Here is a 19,447-nt window from a genome sequence, read left to right as displayed (position 1 = left end):
GACGGCCTCTCCCTCTCCTCCCCCAGCAGCTGGGGCCCGAAGCCCTTCACACGCGTCCGGCTGCTGTGCCATCGCACCCCTTCCTGGCACCAGCACATTTCTCCACCGAGGGGCCTTCACTTGCTGCGTCCATCTCTCCAACAGCCATTCTTTGGGTTTTAAAGAAACACGACATGTTTTTGTTTGTTGATGGCCAGCATTCCAAAAAAGAAAAAAAAAGTCCCCTAGCCTTAAAACAGCATCCGCAAACATGACTCGATCTTGTCCAATCCTGTCTGCGCCTCACTGCACACGCATGTCCTTTCATGATTGAAATCGGCACAAATGCTATCTTGTGTCCTGAAATGTTTTACGTCACCTAATTTTGTAAGCCCGTCTGTGTGTGGACACAGCATCATTTCTTCTATGAATGGTGCTATGGTTGTTTAACCAGGCCCTGATTGTTAGGCCTTTGGGTGGTTTCCAGTTTTTTGCTATTTATTCATTCACAATTTAACCCTCTGCTTTTGGGCCCCGCCTCCTGCCAGCCTATAAAAACTGCCCTCTTAAAGGTCACTGCTATCGGTCTTCCTCCCGCCACCCCCCCCAATCTCCCAGCCTCTTCTCAGACCTTGACTGAGCCCTTGTCCTGACATTAATTGGAGTTGGCCTTATTAACCACCCTCACTGCCACCCACCAGCCCATCCATCAAACCCATCCAGCCTCTGTTCATTGGCTTTTGTTTTTTCTTTCTTTAATCACTTTTTTCTTCCAAAGACAGACATTTTGACATTTGCATTGTAAAAGGATAGAACAACTAATAAATGTATAATATAGAAAGTAAAAAAAAAATTTTATTTAAACTTTTAAATTGAATAATGAATTATATGATCCGGAAGACTATGAACGCATCTATCTATTTATACACATATATAAATTATGAAGCAGTGTAATAAAACTAAGCCTGTGATACCCACCCTACAACTTAAATACAACATCAGGGGCGCCTGGGTGGCACAGCGGTTAAGCGTCTGCCTTCGGCTCAGGGCGTGATCCTGGCGTTCTGGGATCGAGCCCCACATCAGGCTCTTCCGCTATGAGCCTGCTTCTTCCTCTCCCACTCCCCCTGCTTGTGTTCCCTCTCTCGCTGGCTGTCCCTATCTCTGTCGAATAAATAAATAAAATCTTTAAAAAAAAATAAATACAACATCAGCAATTCCGTGGACATTTCCTATGCCTCCCTTTTGGTGTCCTCTCTCCAAAAAACGCTGCAGACATATTCAGTTTTGTTGATCATTCTCCTAATTAATTTTAGTAACTTATGGATTTGAAGGGTTTCTATCCAAATTGTCACATCGTCTATTACTAATGACATTATTGTTTCTTTCTAATTCTATACCTTGCATTTATTTTCCTTTGCTTTCTGCTGTTGCTCCAACGTAATGTCATCTAGAAGCAGAAACAGCTGGCCTCCTTGACTTATTCTTGAGTTTGAAGGAAATGCTGCTTTTTTTTTAAGTTTGTTTGTTTATTTATTTATTTGTTTGTTTGTTTATTTATTTTAGTAATCTCTACACCCAATGTGGGGCTCAAACTCAGGACCCTGAGGTCAAGAGTCACATGCTCTTAGGCCTGAACCAGCCAGTCACCTCCTCCCCATTTTTCTTAATTGATGTATAGTTGACACATGATTACATTAATTTCAAGTGAACAACGTAGTGATTTAACAGGTTTGTAGGTTATGCTGTGCTCACCACAGGGGTGGCTGCCATCTGACCCCATACAACTATTACACTGCCATTGACTATATTCCCTGTGCTGGACCTCTTACTTGTGTGGCTTGTTCATTCCATAACTAGAAACTGTATCTCCCACTCCCCTTCAGTCTTTTTGCCCATCCCTCCATCCCTCGGAAGGCAGTGCTTCTTAGGGTTCCTGACTAATAATAATGATTGCTATAGGTTTTTGGTAAACACTTTTTAACAGGTGTTGAATTTTATCAAATGCTTTTTCTACATCTATTGAAATGATACCATGTGTTTTCTTTTTTCATTGTGAATGCTATAAATTACATTAATATTTTTTATGTTAAACTTTCTTTGCATTTCTGGGATAAATTGAATTGTCACATGATACAATCTTTTTATTTTTTATTTCTTTTTAAAAAATATTTTATTTATTTATTTGAGAGAGAGAGTGCACAAGCAGGGGAGGAGCAGAGGGAGAGGGAGAAGCAGCCTCCCCACTGAGCAGGGAGCAGGGACTCCACCCCAGGACCCTGAAATCATGACCTGAGCTGAAGGCCGATGTTTAATTGACTGAGCCACCCAGGTGCCCCTATATTATCTTTTTAATACAGTGCTGGGTTTGGTTTGGTCTGGTTATATTTTGAACAAACTTGATCAGGATCAACTCCTAAATGATTTAACATGTCAGTTTTCTTTCTCATACTATATTTAGCTGATTTGGGATTAGGATTTTACTAATATCATTGAATAAGTTGAGAAGTTTTCTTTATTTTTTAATCTCTAAGGAAAAATGGCATAAAACTGGAATTGATGCGTTTATGCATGTTTGGTCAAGAATACCTAGAAAACCTTCTAGACCTGTTTCATCTTTTTTGGAAGATTTTATATTTTGTGTATGGCTATAGGTAAAGTGACTGTGCAACCTGGTTTGCCTGGGCTAATGCCAGGTTTTGTCTAGTCCCTGGTGTATTTATTAATAATGCCCCCTTTCACTTCTAAAGATGTCCTGGTTTGGGTAATAAAATATGTGGTTTTTCTGCATATAGGACTATACAGGTTTTTCTCTTTCTTTTTGGGTTAGTTTTGGTAAGTTATACTTTTCTGTAATATCTCCAGTTTGCTTCAGATTTCTTGGCATAAAGTTGTTCATATATTTCTCATTTTTAAAAACCAGCTGTAGGGGCACCTGGGTGGCTCATTTGGTTAGGTGTCTCCTTTGGGCTCAGGTCATGATCCCAGGGTCCTGGGATCAAGCCCTGTGTGGGGCTCCCTGCTTAGCTGAGAGTCTGCTTCTCCCTCTCTCTCTGCCATTCCCCCTGCTTGTGCTTTCTCTCTCTCTCTGTCAAATAAATAAATAATAAATTTTAAAAAATCCTCAGCAATAGTCTTAAATATATCACTTTTTAAATCTCTAACATTGTTTATTTATATTTTTTTCTTGATCAGTACCACCTAAGTTTTGTCTATTTTATTAGTGCTTTGATCATATGACTTTTGACTTTCTTGATGTTCTCTACGATTTCTTTTCCATTTCATTAATTTTTCCTCTTATTTTATTGCTTTCTCCTTTCTGCTTTCTTAGGGTTTATTCTGCTGCTCTTTTTTTAACTTCCTAATTTCTGAGCTTGGTTGATCAATTTGGAATCTATTTCTTTTGTAATATGTCCACTTAAGACTATATATTTCCCTACAAGTGTTTTGTAAGTTGCATCCTATATGTTTTTTTCCTTATTGAATATACATATCATACAATGCACAGATCTTTAAATCTTCAGTTTTTTTAGTTTTGGCAAATGTAAATGCCCATGTTGCCATCATCCAAACTGAGATATAGGACATTTCCATCGTTCTAGAAAGTTCCATGGCCATGGGGTTCATTATGGATCCGTCTACCCTTCAGCACCGGAGTTACTCAGTTTAGAAATATACTTGGCTAGAAGTTCATCTAAATGGAGTCATACAGTATATACTCTTTTGTGTTTGGCTTTTATCACTCAGTACACATTGCATGTATTAATTTGTTCCTTTTTATTACCGAGTTTATTCCAATTTACAAATGGATATATACTATTTGTTTATTCATTCTCTGTTGATGCACGTTTGGATTATTTCCAGTTTTTCATTGTTACTATGAATAAAGCAACTGTGAACATCCTTGTAGAAGTCTTTTGTGAACATAAACTTTCATTTCTCCTGGGTAGGTTCCTGGAAGTGGAAATGCTGGGTCTGAATGTAGGCATTCCATAAGTTTTACAATATAGCATTTTGATTTTCATTTAGTTCTAGTTCTTAAAAATTTTCCATGAAGATTTTTTTCATTGACCTCTAAGTTATTTGAAAGTGTGTTTTAAAATTTCCACATGGGTGGAACTTTTTGTTGGTGATGATAATTTCTGTGTTCATTCCATTTGGGTCAGTTAATACAGTCTTTGTAGCACACATTTTTTGAAATGTTTTGAGACTCGCCTTATGACCTAATATGTAGTAAATTTGTATGCTCAAAAAGAATTCGTGTTCTCCAATACACACACACACACACACACGTATTTATTTAACAAGCTTGATATCCACACACGTGTACGAATACTATTTTTTGTCTGCTTGATCTATCAATTATTATTTTTTAAAGATTTTATTTATTTGAGAGAGAGAGACAGAGGTAGCAACAGGGAGAGGGAGAAGCAGGCTCTCCGCTGAGCAGGGAGCCCGACGTGGGGCTCAATCGCAGGACCCTGGAATCATGACCTGAGCCAAAGGGAGACGCTTAACCAACTGAGCCACCCAGGTGCTCCTGGATCTATCAATTATTTAAAAAGACGGATTAAAACTCTCTTGCCCCGATGTGGATTTTTCGGTTTCTCCTTATAGTTTTGTTAAGTTTAGCTTTAAGTATTTTGAAGCTTTTCTTATTTGGGATATGCAGATTTAGAATTATTGTATTATTTTGGCAAACAAATTATTATTATAGCACATTTTCAAATCATCGTATGGTGACTATCTTTTTAATGCTTTTTGCCTTACCATCTATTTTTTAAAACTATTCTCTTTATTTGAGAGAGTGAGAGAGAGCACTAGCAGGGAAGGAGCAGAGGGAGAGGGAGAAGCAGACTCCCCATTGAGCAGAGAGCCTGACCCAGGGCTCGATCCCTGGACTCAGGATCATGACCTGAGCTGAAGGCAGATGCTTAACCAACTGAACCACCCAGGCACCCCTGCCTTAGCATCTATTTTATCCCATGTTAATTGGCATAAACTGGGGCACCTGGGTGGCTTAGTCAGTTAAGCATCTGCTTTCAGCTCAGGTCATGATTCCAGGGTCCTGGGATGGAGCCCCGTGGCAGGCTCCCTGATTTGCTGGGAGCCTGCTTCTCTCTCTCCTCCCTGCTCATGCTCTCTCCCCCTTTCTTTATCTCTGTCTTCCTTTCTCAAGTAAATAAGTAAATAATCTTAAAAAAAATTGGCATAAACTTCCTTTCAGTTAGTATTTATTGTATTATTTCCATCATTTAACATTCAGCCTTTCTATATATTATTTCTTTTCTACCTGTGCTTTTAATGAGGCTTGGATTAGAAGTCAGAAGACCGCTCTAATCTTGATTGTATCTTGGAGTCTCAGATTCCTGTCTTTCAACTGAGTATCATAACAGTTGCCTTGCCCATCCCTCTTCACCACAGTGTGAGAATCAAATGATATAAGATATGTGAAATCATTTTGCAAACTGTAAAGTGTTTTTGCAAATTATTATCTTTCTAGCCCTTTAATAGTGAGCGTCCCCAAAAGCTTACTTAAAGCCGGAGCGGTTAAGAGCTTAGCTGGTTAGTAGAGCTAGACTTGTGCATGTGTAGATGCTGTTTCGTAGGATGGCTGCAAGGCGTAAGGGTATGAAAGTACTAAATTAGAGGCGCCTGGCTGGCCCAGTTGGTTGAGCATGTGACTTTTTTTGCTCTTGGAGTCAGGAGTTCAAGCCTCATGTTGGGCGTAGAGTTTAGTTTAAAAAAAAAAAAAGGTACTAAATTATCTGGGGGCATCCTCAGTATTCAGTAAATAGTAACTCAATGTCTTTATGTTTATGATTATGCTCCTTGTGTTGCTCTTGCTTTTATGTGAGTTCTAGCTCCTCAACTTACCAGTATGTGACCATATATGACCAGAGTCTCAGCCTCCTCGTCTTTGAAGTTGCAATAATAATCACTACTTCCTGGGGTTGCTCAGAAAATGAAGTAAAATAATGATGAGGGGCGCCGGGGTAGCTAAGTCAGTTATGCATCCGACTCTTGGTGTCTGCTCAGGTCATGATCTTGGGATCGTGAGATCAAGCCCCGCGTGGGGCTCCAGGCTCAGCAGGCATTCTGCTTGGGATTCTCTCTCTCCCTCTTCCTCTGCCCCTACCCCTCTAAACTTTTTTTTTTTTTTTTTAATTAAAGATGAAAAGAGCGTGGCGCAGTGCCTGGCTACCTACCATGATCTTCATCAGCAGGGTCTCTTCTTCTATTAAAGTTCTCAATGTTGACACTTTTCTGACGGCCTAAATCACTCCTGACGTCTTACCTGAGCTTGAAGCCCTTATTTAAAATGCTGGTGGTGTAGGACCACTTGGGTATCTTACCGTCAGTTTAGATGTTCTGTTCAGAGCTACACATTGTTCCTCCTTTTTCCCCACAGAGTCATCTCAGTTTCTTGAGCACCTGAGCCCTACGTTTAAGGAGCTCACCACCTAATAGAAGACTGACCCCAAAACTTCCACTAGAAGTGCCATTGTAGAAACTCAAACAAGGTGCTTCAGGAGACCCTGTAGAGAAGAGATGAGCCCTGTGGGGAGGAAGATGGCCAATTCGGGGAAAGCTTCCCAGACAAGCACTGTTGTCTGTCATTCTTCCAGTACAGCTGCCTGTATTGTAACGGGGTTACATAAAATCAGACCTCTTTTCTCACTTCATAACCTCCAGGCAGTGACTCAGGGATCTAGGCTTCTTACGTCTTGTGGTAACACAGTGTCTGGGACCTGAAAGCCCTCTATTAAGTGTCTTTTGCCTCGGAGACATCTTTGACATCAGCCACTCCTGACCTGTTCCTATGGCCGCTCTTCTTGGGAAGGCCTGGGCCCTGGAGCAGAGGGGAGTCACTTCAGTAGTCCCATGTGTTCCATCTCTGCTTGAGGAGACCCCCAAATTTTTCTGCCATCTTGTTGACTATAATAATCCTTTCAGCCAAAAAAATTATTTTGGCACTTAGTCAAGTGCTTGGCACATGGTAGGTATACAATAAATTAGTTAGTTAGTTAGTTTATTTATTTATCTTAGAGAAAGTTCACGACGAGCTGGGGGAGGGGCAGAGGAAGGGGCGGGGGGTAAGCAGACTCCCCACTGAGTGTGGAGCCTGACATGGGGCTCCATCCCAGGACCCCGAGCTCATGACCTGAGCTGAAACCAAGAGTCAGACACAACCGAGTCACCCAGATTCCCCTACAATAAGTATTTTTTAAATGCCTGAACTTCTCTCAGCTCCAGGAGGCACTTAGAGGTTATTTGCAAGGCTAAATTAGACTCAGCGGCTGATAGATAGAGGGAGATTTTTTTTTTAAAGATTTTATTTATCTGACACAGAGAGAGCACAAGCAGGGGGAGTGGCAGGTATAGGGAGAGGGAGAAGTGGGCTTCCTGCTGAGCAAGGTACCCAATGCGGGACTCCAACCCAGGACCCTGGGATCATGACCTGAGCCAAAGGCAGACGCTTAACCGACTGAGCCACCCAGGCATCGCCAGAGGCAGCTTTTGAATACTACACTATTAGGGATGGGAGGATCTCCTTGTTTTGTTTTGTTTTAAGAGCTTGTTTCCTGGTCACCTCTAAACTGCCTCTGAAGGTGAGTAAAAATCACCTCAGTGCTACAGGCTTTCCAGCCCTCTTGCTTCCTCCTGTAGAATCAGAAAGGAAAAGTGAAAGAGTTGAGCAGAGGCCGCCGGGGGCCTGATCCTGGAAGGCAAGCTCTCACTGTGCCCTCTCAGCCCTTGGGGAGCACCCAGCAGGGCTGAGCATGGGTTCTGATGGATTCCACACTCTAGACTTTCCATGTCCGGCTGTGGGAACTTGGGCGAGTTACTCCATCATTCCGTGTCAGTTTCCTCATCTGTAACGTAAAGATAATAATACCTCTCTCCCCTGGTTTTTAGATTGATCAAGTTAATATAATAAAAAGCACAGGCCAGTGACACAGTGTAAGTGCCATATAATCGTGGATATTGCCATCATTAGCAACAGAAAGGAAATGATCGCCTGAAATCCTAAAACCATAGACTGAGGCTGTTCTTGGTGTCCAGGCAGTCTCCTGCAGTCCCGGTTTTCAGCTCACACTGCGCTCTAAGTGCTTTGGTAAAGTAAGTGAAATGTACTTTCATGGCCTTCGAAGTTGGGGCTGCCCCCACCTAATCCCTGCTCCCTTACCTGTCTTGCCCCCAGTCGGCCTCGTCTACCCCAGAACACTCCTGCTGCTCCCCTACCAGCCAGATCTTTGCTCTGCCACCCGCTCACCACCCCACCTTAGTCTGCCTCTGTCTCTGTCCCAGGGTCAGGTTCTGCATGTCATTGCCAACTGGTTAATCTGATAAACGGGTTTATCTGAAAATACTAATTGGAGCCAGTGCAAAGGTTGCTGGTTCATACAAAGGTGCATTATTGACTGGGGCCCTTCTGGAGAAAATGCCCCGCCGGTTGTGTCCTGGTCTGTGGAAGGGAGGGATGGAGCAACACTCAAGCTAGGAAGCTGGGAGAGATTTAGGCCATCCAGCTCCCCTAACAGAAGACGGATCCTCTTTGAGCATCCACCATCTTGGCTGGGGAGAGGGCACACACATATGCTGTCAGCGACGTGACGGGGGAACATGGCAGAGGCATTTAATCAGTAAATTTCTAGATACAGAGCTGGGATATAGAAAGGGTAAGACTTGTCTCCGCCTGCAAGGAAAGAAGGAAACGCAAGGACACAATTAATAAGCAGACAGAGTAAGCTGTGTCCTGAGCTAAAACAGACACAAATCAGTGTAGATAGGGTTGGGAGATCCATTCAAACTGGAGGATTTAGATGATTCCATGGAGAGGCTGATGGTGGCCTTAGAACTGATACCTGCAGAGGATTATTTTTATTTATTTATTTAAAAAAATTTTTGAGGGGCGCCTGGGTGGTTCAGTTGTTAAACGTCTGCCTTCGGCTCAGGTCATGATCCTAGAGTGCTGGGATCAAGTCCCTCAGTGGGCTGTCTGCTCAGCGGGGAGCCTGCTTCTTCCTCTCCCACTCCCCCTGCTTGTGTTCCCTCTCTCGCTGGCTGTCTCTCTGTCAAATAAATAAAATCCTTAAAAAATAATAAAAAATAAAAATACATTTTAAAAAAATTTTTTAAATAAACGCTACACCACATGTGGGCTCAGACTCACAACCCCAAGATCAAGAGTGGCACGTTCCACTAAATGAGCCAGCCAGGTGCCCCTACAAGGATTATTATTTTTTAAACTTTTTTTTTAAAAGATTTTATTTATTTATGACAGAGATAGAGACAGCCAGCGAGAGAGGGAACACAAGCAGGGGGAGTGGGAGAGGAAGAAGCAGGCTCATAGAGGAAGAGCCTGATGTGGGGCTCGATCCCACAACGCCGGGTTCACGCCCTGAGCCGAAGGCAGATGCTTAACCGCTGTGCCACCCAGGCGCCCCTGGATTATTATTTTTTAAAGATTTTATTTATTTATTCCAGAGAGAGAGAGTGAGCAAGCAGGGAGAGGAGCAGAGGGAGAGGGACAAGCAGACTCCGCACTGAGTGCAAAGCCCAGTGAGGGGCTCAATCTTAGGACCCCAAGATCATGACCAGGACGAAACCAAAAGTCAGATGCTTAATCACCTGAGCCCCCCAGGAGCCCCCCAGAGGATTATTTTAAAGATGGGCACCTGACTGGCTCTGCTGGAAGATCGTGTGACTCTTCATCTCTGGGTTGTGTGTTTGAGCCCCACGTTCGGTGCAGAGATTGCTTAAAAATAAAATCTTAAAAAAAGTAAAAATAAAAATGAAGTGTATTAAATTTTCCACTAGTAGTAGAAAATCTACAAATAGTAGAATACAGAAAGAAAAGAAAATCACCCACTCTCTCACGATTGAAGGTGACTTCTGTTACCGGCAGATAATGGGGTTATGGGTGATTTCTGTTTACTATCCATTTCTGTATTTAAGTTTTTTATCACGAGTTTTACAATAAAAAGAATACACATTTATAAAAACAAAATTTAACACCCAGAGACAACTCACTGCTAACATTTCAGCAAGCTATCCTCCTAGGCTTTTTGCAATACATAATTTTTTTGGTCCATTCATACAATTATAGATATCTGCTTTTTTCAGTTTCTCAGCATTTGCCCTGCTCATTATAAATGCTTCACAGATAGAACTGAGTGGCTGTGGGATGTAATTCACATAACCATTTCCCTCCCCTCGGACTGTAAGATTGTTTACACATTTTTGCTGTCATAAATAACCCTTTGTGGGTTTTTTTTAAGATTTATTTGACAGAGAGAGAGAGAGAGAGCATGAGTGGGGGGAGGGGCAGAGGGAGAGGGAGAGAGAGAATCCCAAGCAGACTCCGCGTTGAGCTCGGAGCTGGACGTGGGGCTCCATTCCATGACCCTGAGATGATGACCTGAGCTGAAATCAAGAGTCGGACGCCCAACCAACTGAGCCACCCAAGTGCCCCATAAATAACCCCTTGTATACTCCTATACATCATTTTTTAAATTAATAAACTTATCTTTTAGGTTCAGAGAAACTAAGCAAAAAGTGCAGAGCATTCTCATATACTCCCTGTCCCCACACATGCACAGTCTCCCCCACTGTCAACCCCACTGTGGACTTCCTGCACCAAAGGGCGTATCTGTTCTAATCATTGTCCCATTGTCATCATTATCACTCAAAGGCTGTGGTTTACACTAGCTTCACCCCTGGTGTTACACATTTTATGGGTTTGGACAAACGTATAATGACACGTATCCACCACTGTGGTATCACACAGTCATTCCACTGCCCGAAAATGGTCTCTGTTTCATCTGTTCATCTGTCCTTCCCCACTAACCCCTGGAAACGAAGGATCTGTTTACTCTTTCCATAGTTCTGCATTTTCCAGAATGTCACATAGGTGAACTTGTATAACGTGTGGCCTTCTCACATTGGCTTCTGTCACTTCGGAGTACACATTTACGTTTCCTCCGTGTTTGGGTGAAGCAGAGTTTGTTTATCCATTCACCCACTGAAGGACATCTTAGTTTCTTCCAAGCTTTTGCAATTATAAATAAAGCTCCCGTGAACACCCACGTGCAGGTTTTTGTGTGGATGTGTTTTCAGTTCATCTGGGCAAATGCCAAGGAGCACAGTTACTGGAATTATGGTAAGAATGTATTTCGTTTTGGGGCGCCTGGGTGGCTCAGTCGGTTAAGCGGCTGCCTTAGGCTTAGGTCGTGATCTCAGGGTCCTGGGATCGAGCCCTACGTCGGGTTCCCTGCTCAGCAGGGAGCCTGATTTTCCCTCTCCGTCTGCCTGCCACTCTGCCTCCTTGTGCTCTCTCTCTCTCTGTCAAATAAATAAATAAAATCTTTAAATTAAAAAAAAAGAATATATTAGTTTTGTAAGAGACTGCCAGACTAGTCTTCAAAGTGTCTCTACCATTTTGCATTCCCACCAGAAACGAATGAGAGTTCCTGTTGCTCCACACCATTATCAGCATTGGCGTTGTCAGTGTTCCGGATATTGGCCATTCTAATAAGTGTGTAATGGTGTGAAATCACAAAAAAAAATATGTGGTCGTCTCTGCCCCTGGTGTCAGGCACAGAGCTCCTAAACCCCCGTAATTTCCTGTGATAAGAGCCCTAGGAGCCTCTTCTGTTCTGATATTTGATCTTTGACCCAGCTTCCTGACATAGGGGTCTTAAGTCCCTTGGAATTTCCTGGGTGATAGGAGTGTCTTTTGTTCTAATGAGGTGACTGTGGGTGGGTTCCTGGAGGGCTCCTGGCCTACTCACTAGAAAGACCGTGATTAAAAGCTTGGATTTTTCAGCCCTGTCCCCCCCTTCTGGAGAGAGGGGAGAGGGGATGGAAATAGGCTTAATAATTAATGCCTCCATGAGGAAGCGTCCACAAAACCTCAATAGTCTGAGGTTTGGGGAGCTTCCAGGTGGGTAAACACATCCACGTGCCAGGAGGGTGATGCACTCCAACCGCACAGGGACGGAAGCTTGGGACCCTCCCAGATCCTGCCCTATGTATCTCTTCACCTGGCCGATCATCTGGCTTTTATCACATCCTTTAATAAACTGGTAAACATAAGCAACTGTATTCCTGAGATCTGTGAACTAGCAAATTAATCAAATCCCAGGAGGAGGAGGTCACGGGAACTTCTGACCCGTAGACAATTGGACAGAGTTCTGGGTAACCTGGGACTACTTGTGATTGGCACCTGAAGTGGAGGGAAGTCTTGTGGGAGTGAGACTTTAACCTGTGGGATCTGACACTATCTCTAAGTAGATAGTGTGAGAATTGAGGTAAATCGCAGGACACCAAGGTGGTGTTGCAGAATTGCTTGGTGTGGAGGGAAAAACCCCACACGTCTGGTGTCAGAAGCATCATGAGTATGGTAGTCGTGTGAGAGTAAAGGATAGACGTAGAGGAGGACTATGAGGTTTTTCCTATACACATGGTATCTCTTATTTATTTTAATTTTCATTTCCCTGATGCCATATGATGTTGAGCATCTCTTCATATGCTTGTGTGCCATCTGTATATATTCTTCGGTGAGGTGTCTGTTCAGGATTTTTGCCCATTTTTTAATCAGATTGTTAATTTTCATATTGTTGAGCTTTAAGAATTTATATATTTTGGGGAGTTTTTTTGGTTTTGGTTTTTTAAAGATTTTATTTATTTATTTGACAGAGAGCGAGAGCACAAGCAGGGGGAACGGCAGGCAGAGGGAGAGGAAGAAGCAGTGTCCCTGCTGAGCAAGGAGTCTGATCGATGTGGGGCTCGACCCCAAAACCCTGGGGATCATGACCCGTGCCAAAGGCAGATGCTTAACCAACTGAGCCACCCAGGCGCCCTAAGAGTTTATATATTTTGGACAACAGTCCTTTATCAGATGTATCTTTTGTAAATATTTTATTGTAATTCGTAGCCTGTCTCCTCATTCTCTTGCCATTGTCTTTTGCAGAGCAGAAGTTTTTAATTTTAATGAAGTCCAGCTTATTAATTATTTCTTTCATGGATCATGCCATCGGTGTTCTGTCTACAAAGTCATGACCTTATCCAAGGTCATTTAGAGCTTTTCCTATGTTAACTTCTAGGAGTTTCATAGTTTAGAGTTTTACGTTTAGATCTGTGATCCATTTTGAGTTAGTTTATGTGAAGAATGTAGGTCTATATCTAGATTCATTTTTTGCTGGATAGATGTCCAATTGTTACAGCACCATTTATTGAAAACTATATCTTTGCTCCATCGTTTTGCCTTTGCTCTTTTATTAAAAATCAGTTGGTTAAAGGGGCGCCTGGGTGGCTCAGTCGTTAAGCGTCTGCCTTCGGCTCAGGTCATGGTCCCAGGGTCCTGGAATCGAGCCCTGCATCGGGCTCCCTGCTCAGCGGGGAGCCTGCTTGTCTCTCTCCCACTCCCCCTGCTTGTGTTCCCTCTCTCTTTCTCTTTCTCTCTGTCAAATAAATAAATAAAAATCTTAAAAAAATAATTTAAAAAAATCAGGTGGATATAGTGCTCGCTTTGGCAGCACATCTAGTAAAATTGGAGCAATACAGAGAACGTAAGCATGGCCCCTGTGCAAGGATGACGCGCAAATTCGTGAAGCGTTCATATTTTAAAGAAAAAATACCAGTTGGTTATATTTATGTGGGTCTATTTTGGGTTCTGTATTCTGTTCCGTTGACATTTTTGTCAATTCTTTCACCAATACCACACTGACTGGAGGTTGGGTATTGTCACTCTGACTTTGTTCTTCTCCTTCAATATTGAGTTGGCTATTCTGGGTCTTTTTCTCTCCATATAAACTTCAGAATCAGTTTGTTGATATCCACAAAATAAGCTGCTGGAATTTTTATTAGATTGTGTTGAATCTACAGATCAAGTTGGGAAGAACTGGCGTCTTGACAATATCAAGTCTTCCTATCCATGAACATTTAGTTCTTCTTTGATATCTTTCATCAGAGTTTTATAGTTTTTCTGACTTAGATCTGTTTATATGATATTTCATATCAAAAATAAATATTTCATTTTGGAGGGGGCTGCTAATGTAAATGGTAATTTCAAATTCCACTTGTTCCCCTTGCTAGAATATAGGAAGGTGATTCACTTTGGTATATTAATCTTGTATCCTGCAACCTTGCTACAATTGCTTATTAATTCGAAGACTTTTTGTTGTTGTTGATTCTTTAAAATTTTCCATATAGGCAATCATGTCATCTGTGAACAAATACAGCTTTGTTTCTTCCTTCCCAATCTATATATCTTTTTTTTTCCCTTTTCTTGTCTTATTATATTAGCTAGAACTTCCAGTACAATATTGAGAACAGTGGCAAGAAGGGACATCCTTAACCTGTTCCTCATCTTAGTGGGAAAACTGAGTTTCTCATCGTTAAGTATGATATTAGCTATAGGTTTTAGGTAGATGTTCTTTATCCAGTTGAAGAGGTACCCCTCTATTCCTAGTTGCTGTGAGTTTTTATCAAGAATGGTTGTTGGTATTGGGGCGCCTGGGTGGCACAGCGGTTAAGCATCTGCCTTCGGCTCAGGGCGTGATCCCGGCGTTATGGGATCGAGCCCCACATCAGGCTCCTCCGCTATGAGCCTGCTTCTTCCTCTCCCACTTCCCCTGATTGTGTTCCCTCTCTCGCTGGCTGTCTCTATCTCTGTCAAATAAATAAATAAAATCTTCAAAAAAAAAAAAAAAGAATGGGTGTTGGATTCTGTTGAATATTTTTTCCGCATCTGTTGATATCATCAAGTGATTTTTCTTGTTTAGCCTGTTGATATGATGGATTATATTAATTGGTTTTGGAATGTTAAACCAGCCTTCCATACCTGGGATAATTCTCACCTGGTCATGGTATATAATTTTTATACATTGTTGGATTCAATTTATTAATATTTTGTGGAGGATTTTTGCATCTATATTCATGAGAGATTTGGTGGGTAGTTTTTTTCTTTTCTTGTAATATTTTTGTCTGGTTTTGGTATTAGGGTAATTCTGGCCACATAAGGACAGTTGGGATGTATTCCTTCTGCTTCTATCTTCTTTTTTTTTTTTTAAGATTTTATTTATTTATGTGACAGAGAGACAGCCAGCAAGAGAGGGAACACAGCAGGGGAGTGGGAGAGGAAGAAGCAGGCTCCCAGCGGAGGAGCCAGATGTGGGACTGGACCCCGGAACGCCGGGATCACGCCCTGAGCCGAAGGCAGACACTTAACGACTGCGCTACCCAGGCCCCTTCTGCTTCTATCTTCTGAAAGAGACTCTAAAGAATTGGTATAATTTCTTCCTTAAATGTTTGGTAAAATTTGCCAGTGAACCCATCTGGGCCTGGGGCTTTCTGTTTTGAAAAGTTATTAGTTATTGATTCAATTTCTTTAATAGATAGAAACCTATTCAGATTATCTGTTAGTAATTTTTTTAAAAAGGATAGATTTCTGGAGATAGGATTCCTAGTCAAGGGTTAACCAGAATCTTGGTGGTTCTCAGTCCTGGCTGGACTTTAGAATCGAGCCCTGTATTGGGTGTAGGGTTTACTTAAAAATAAAATCTTAAAAAAAAAAAACCCAAAACCACCGTGAACTAAGGAATTTAAAATTTGTATCATAGGAACAGGAGGAGCTTTGGAAATTTTTGAATTATAATTAATATGAACAGAGCTTAACTTTACAATAACAGTTGTGTGTTTAGTAACATGAAAAATGTCCCTGAGATCATTTTCACTAAAAGTTTAGATGTAGTGTTATTATAGCCAAGTTAGAAAAAAACACACGTATGGATAAAAAAGGAGAGAGGCTGGAAGCAATATTATCAAAATGTTCATAGAGATGGTTTTGGTGGTTGGTAAGACTATGAATAAGATTGGATTCTTTTTGCTTTTCTTTCTGCTTGTCTGTATTTCTCAAATTTTCTTTAACTGAGCGTAACTACTTTTATGATGAGAATAAGCTTAAACCAGCAACTTGAATGTGTGCAAGAGGGCACCTGGGTGGCTCAGTCAGTTAAGTGTCCGACTCTCCATGTCAGCTCAGGTCTTGATCCCAGGGTCGTGAGTTCAAGCCCCACATTGGGCTCCATGCTGGGCATGGAGCCTACACAATAAAGGAATGAGTGAATGAATGAATGAATGAATGAATGCAAGATAGGAGGGAGGAGTACATTAGATGCAGAGAGTGGAGGCAGGGAAATGGGTTGGGTTTACTGCAGCAATCCTGGGGAAATGGAAGGAGAAGTTGAACTGTGCAGGGGCCATGGGAGGAGGATGTATTTCTTGCATTCGAATTGGATATGTAAGGAAGCCTTACTACAAGTGTGATAGTTAAGAGGAAGAGGTTCTGGAGCCAGGCTGCTGGAGTTGGAATGTGAACTTGGCTACGTACTTGGGCAAATTAGTCTTTGTCTTTCCTAAAAATCTGTAAACAGGAATAATAATTACACCTGCCCCATGAGGTTGTTCTAGGAAGTAACCGAGTGAATACATATTAACTACTCAGCACAGTGCTCAGCTCACAGGCACTCAGTATTCTAGCAATTACTCTTATTACTTGCCGGGCCTCAATGAAATTGGTGCTGAAGGTGGTCACAGAATGTGCAGTGGAGTGAAGGGACGAAGGGAACTGAAACATTATCCCCAACAGATTAATTTTTTATAAGAGTATATTTATATATTTTTAAAAATCCTAGTAGTTAGAGTTTTTTGAAACGAAGTCGGGCTGTCTCAAATGGTGAGCTCCCAACACTGAGGAAGTTTTAAGAAGCGCTGCGCGGATCACTGGCGGGCTGGTGTAGGGCTGTGATTCCAAACTAGTTTTCATCTGAGGATGTACTGCGTGGTTTGTGTAACTAAGTTCAGTCCATTAAAAATCTATCCTTGGGACGCCTGGGTGGCTCAGTTGGTTAAGCGTCTGCCTTTGGCTCAGGTCATGATCCCGGGGTCCTGGGATCGAGCCCCCACATTGGGCTCCTTGCTCAGCAGGGAGCCTGCTTCTCCCTCTGCCTGCTGCTCCCCCTACTTGTGCTCTCTCTCTCTGACAGATAAATAAATAAAATCTTAAAAAAGAAAAAAAAGTACCATCCTTTAGAGGTGCCTGGCTGGATCAGTTAGTAGAGCATGGGATCTCTTGATCTCGGGGTTGTAAGTTCAAGCCCCACGTTGGGTGTAGAGTTTTTAAAAAATTATCATCGTAATAGTAAAGATTAAACAAACCATAATAGACACTTAATCATAGGCAACAAATGGAGGGTTACTGAGGGGGAGAAGGGTGGAGGATGGGGTAACTGGGTGATGGGCATTAAGGAGGGCACGGGATGGAATGAGCACTGGGTGTTATATAAGACTGATGAATCACTGACCCCTCTCTCTGAAATCAATAATAATGTTACATGTTAATTAATTGAATTTAAGTTAACAAAATTAAGAAAAGAAAAAAATAAAAATAAAAAATAATAATAAAGATTAGATTTTTAAAAAAGTATTGTCCTTTATTCTGAGCCCTCTCTAAGGGTTTGGTGTTCAGGTATTCTTTGTTTTATGAAATATGGTATATATAGACCAGAGGTTTTTTCCCTAATAACCTCACTTGGCAATAGTCTTAACTTTTTGGTCTCCAAAATTTTGGGGGAAATTTTATTGGTCTTTGAAATGTAAATTTCTGGGAACTAGGGTTGTGGGGAAAATGAATAATTTGGTTAGGCTGAAGTAGGTGCCTTTGACTCCCCTTCTGAGCCTGAGATTCTCTCATTTCAGGGCCACAGGTTGGACCCCCTCATCCCAGTGAGTCATTCTGCAAATGAGAGCTTTTAGGTGGGGCGTTGGGGAAAGATGTGAATGGCTCTGCACAGCTCTGCCGCTACAACGATTGTAGAGCTCTTCCAATCTACCCTCTTGGCAGCCAGCCCGCCTGGGGGACGGCCGCTCTGTGGCCTCGAGCAAGCAGCAGCGTCACGCATCCTCGTGTGCCAACTTGCAAGCGAATGCTGAAGGCGCCTGGGGGGACGCTCTGTGCTCTGTGCCACGGGGCCGGGAGGTGTTCCTGAGGTCCGTCCACTGGGCTCTCTACCCCAAGGAGCTCAGAGCCTGCCATCCTTCATCTACAAAGGACAGTTTTGTTACCACAACTTCCTCATATATAAAATGAGGATAATAGGACCGTCGAAAAGCCGTGGCGAGGCATCTCTCCCTAATTCCCTCACCTCCACCCCAAGCTGCAAAGAAAAATCCGACTCTGAGAGGTAGACCATGAGATCAAAACAGAATGAACACAGCAGAGGTGTGCCCAGTTACCTTGAGGAGAATGGCTTCCAGACCACGACACCTGATTGTCACTGGACCCAAACCTAACATAGCTACAAAGAAAGGTCCATTAGCTCTGGATACGTTATTTTATTTTATTTTATTTTATTTACTTATTTATTTTTAAAAATATTATTCATTCGAGAGAGAAAGAGAGAGAGCACAAGCAGGGGAGGGGTAGAGGGAGAAAGAGAAGCGGGCTCCCCACTGAGCTGGGAGCCCAACGCAGGGCTCGATCCCAGGACCCTGAGATCATGACCTGAGCCAAAGGCACACTCTTAACTGACTGAGCCATCCAGGTGCCCCAGCTCTGGATACTTTAAAAAAAAAAAAAAAAGAAAGAAAGAAAAGGCATGAGGTCACTGAGTAGAGAGGGGGCCTGACCTGGCCTAGCGATTTTCCCTTTAGTGGAAAAAATCACCTCTCCCAGCCCATGCCCCCAACGCAAGAACATGGTTGGCTGCCTCCTTTAGTTCTGCTCCTTTCTCCCCCAAACCCCCTTCTGCTTTGCCTCTGGCTGCCCTTGGGGAAGGGTCTACAAAGGAGAGAATGTGCCGGCCAGAGGCCCCAGGTGCCCCTGTCCTGTCCCTGCCCGTCCCCTGTCACTGTGTCTCCCACTGTTGGTTTACAGTTGGCTATGTGGGGTGCGCCTCTGTCTTGGGCACTGGTTACCTTGAGTTTTCCTCCAGGAGTGGAGGCCCCCCCGGACATGTTGGTAGGTCCTATTTTGGAGCCCTCGCTGAGGTCATGCCCCCCTTGTGGCCTTGGAGCTTGCCTTCCCAGGCAACACCCCGTACCTCCACTGGCCTTACCTTCCCCTCGCTGGAGTTCCTCCAGTTCAGCTCCCCGTGTTCCCGTGAAGATGAAGTCCGTTAGTGGCGGAGAAAGCGCCTTCTAACCTGTTGAAGCGTTAGACACATGTAGGCGGTGACCATCGCGATCAGGTGGGATCATGTGTGTATAAAGTCTGGAAAGTGTAACCCTATTGCCATATGAATTACCCTGGTTCTGTTGGAAGTCAAGGACCGTGGGAAATCGACGGTTAGGCTCAAGAGAAATAACAGATTGGCCACCTCCCCCCTTTGAGGGTTAAATTGATAATAGTGCCAGGGTTTACCCAGAGGAAGAACTAAGATGGGAACTGAGCTGTGCTGTG

General features: G+C 42.8%; 1 protein-coding gene and 1 non-coding gene across 3 annotated transcripts in view; both read left to right on the top strand.

The window, feature by feature from the left end:
- The window catches only part of CCND3 (cyclin D3), an 88,416-nt gene that overhangs the window by 32,665 nt on the left and 36,304 nt on the right, over positions 1-19,447 (top strand). The gene's annotated exons all lie outside the window — the stretch shown is intronic.
- Positions 13,508-13,614, top strand: LOC117797193. The gene has a single exon (XR_004622111.1). It is a non-coding gene; the product is annotated as a U6 spliceosomal RNA (small nuclear RNA).

This window comes from Ailuropoda melanoleuca, chromosome 19 (assembly GCF_002007445.2).
Source record: "Ailuropoda melanoleuca isolate Jingjing chromosome 19, ASM200744v2, whole genome shotgun sequence".
Lineage (NCBI taxonomy): Eukaryota > Metazoa > Chordata > Mammalia > Carnivora > Ursidae > Ailuropoda > Ailuropoda melanoleuca.
The sequence above is the reverse complement of the archived record's forward strand: the minus strand, read 5'-3'. Positions and strand labels throughout refer to the sequence as shown.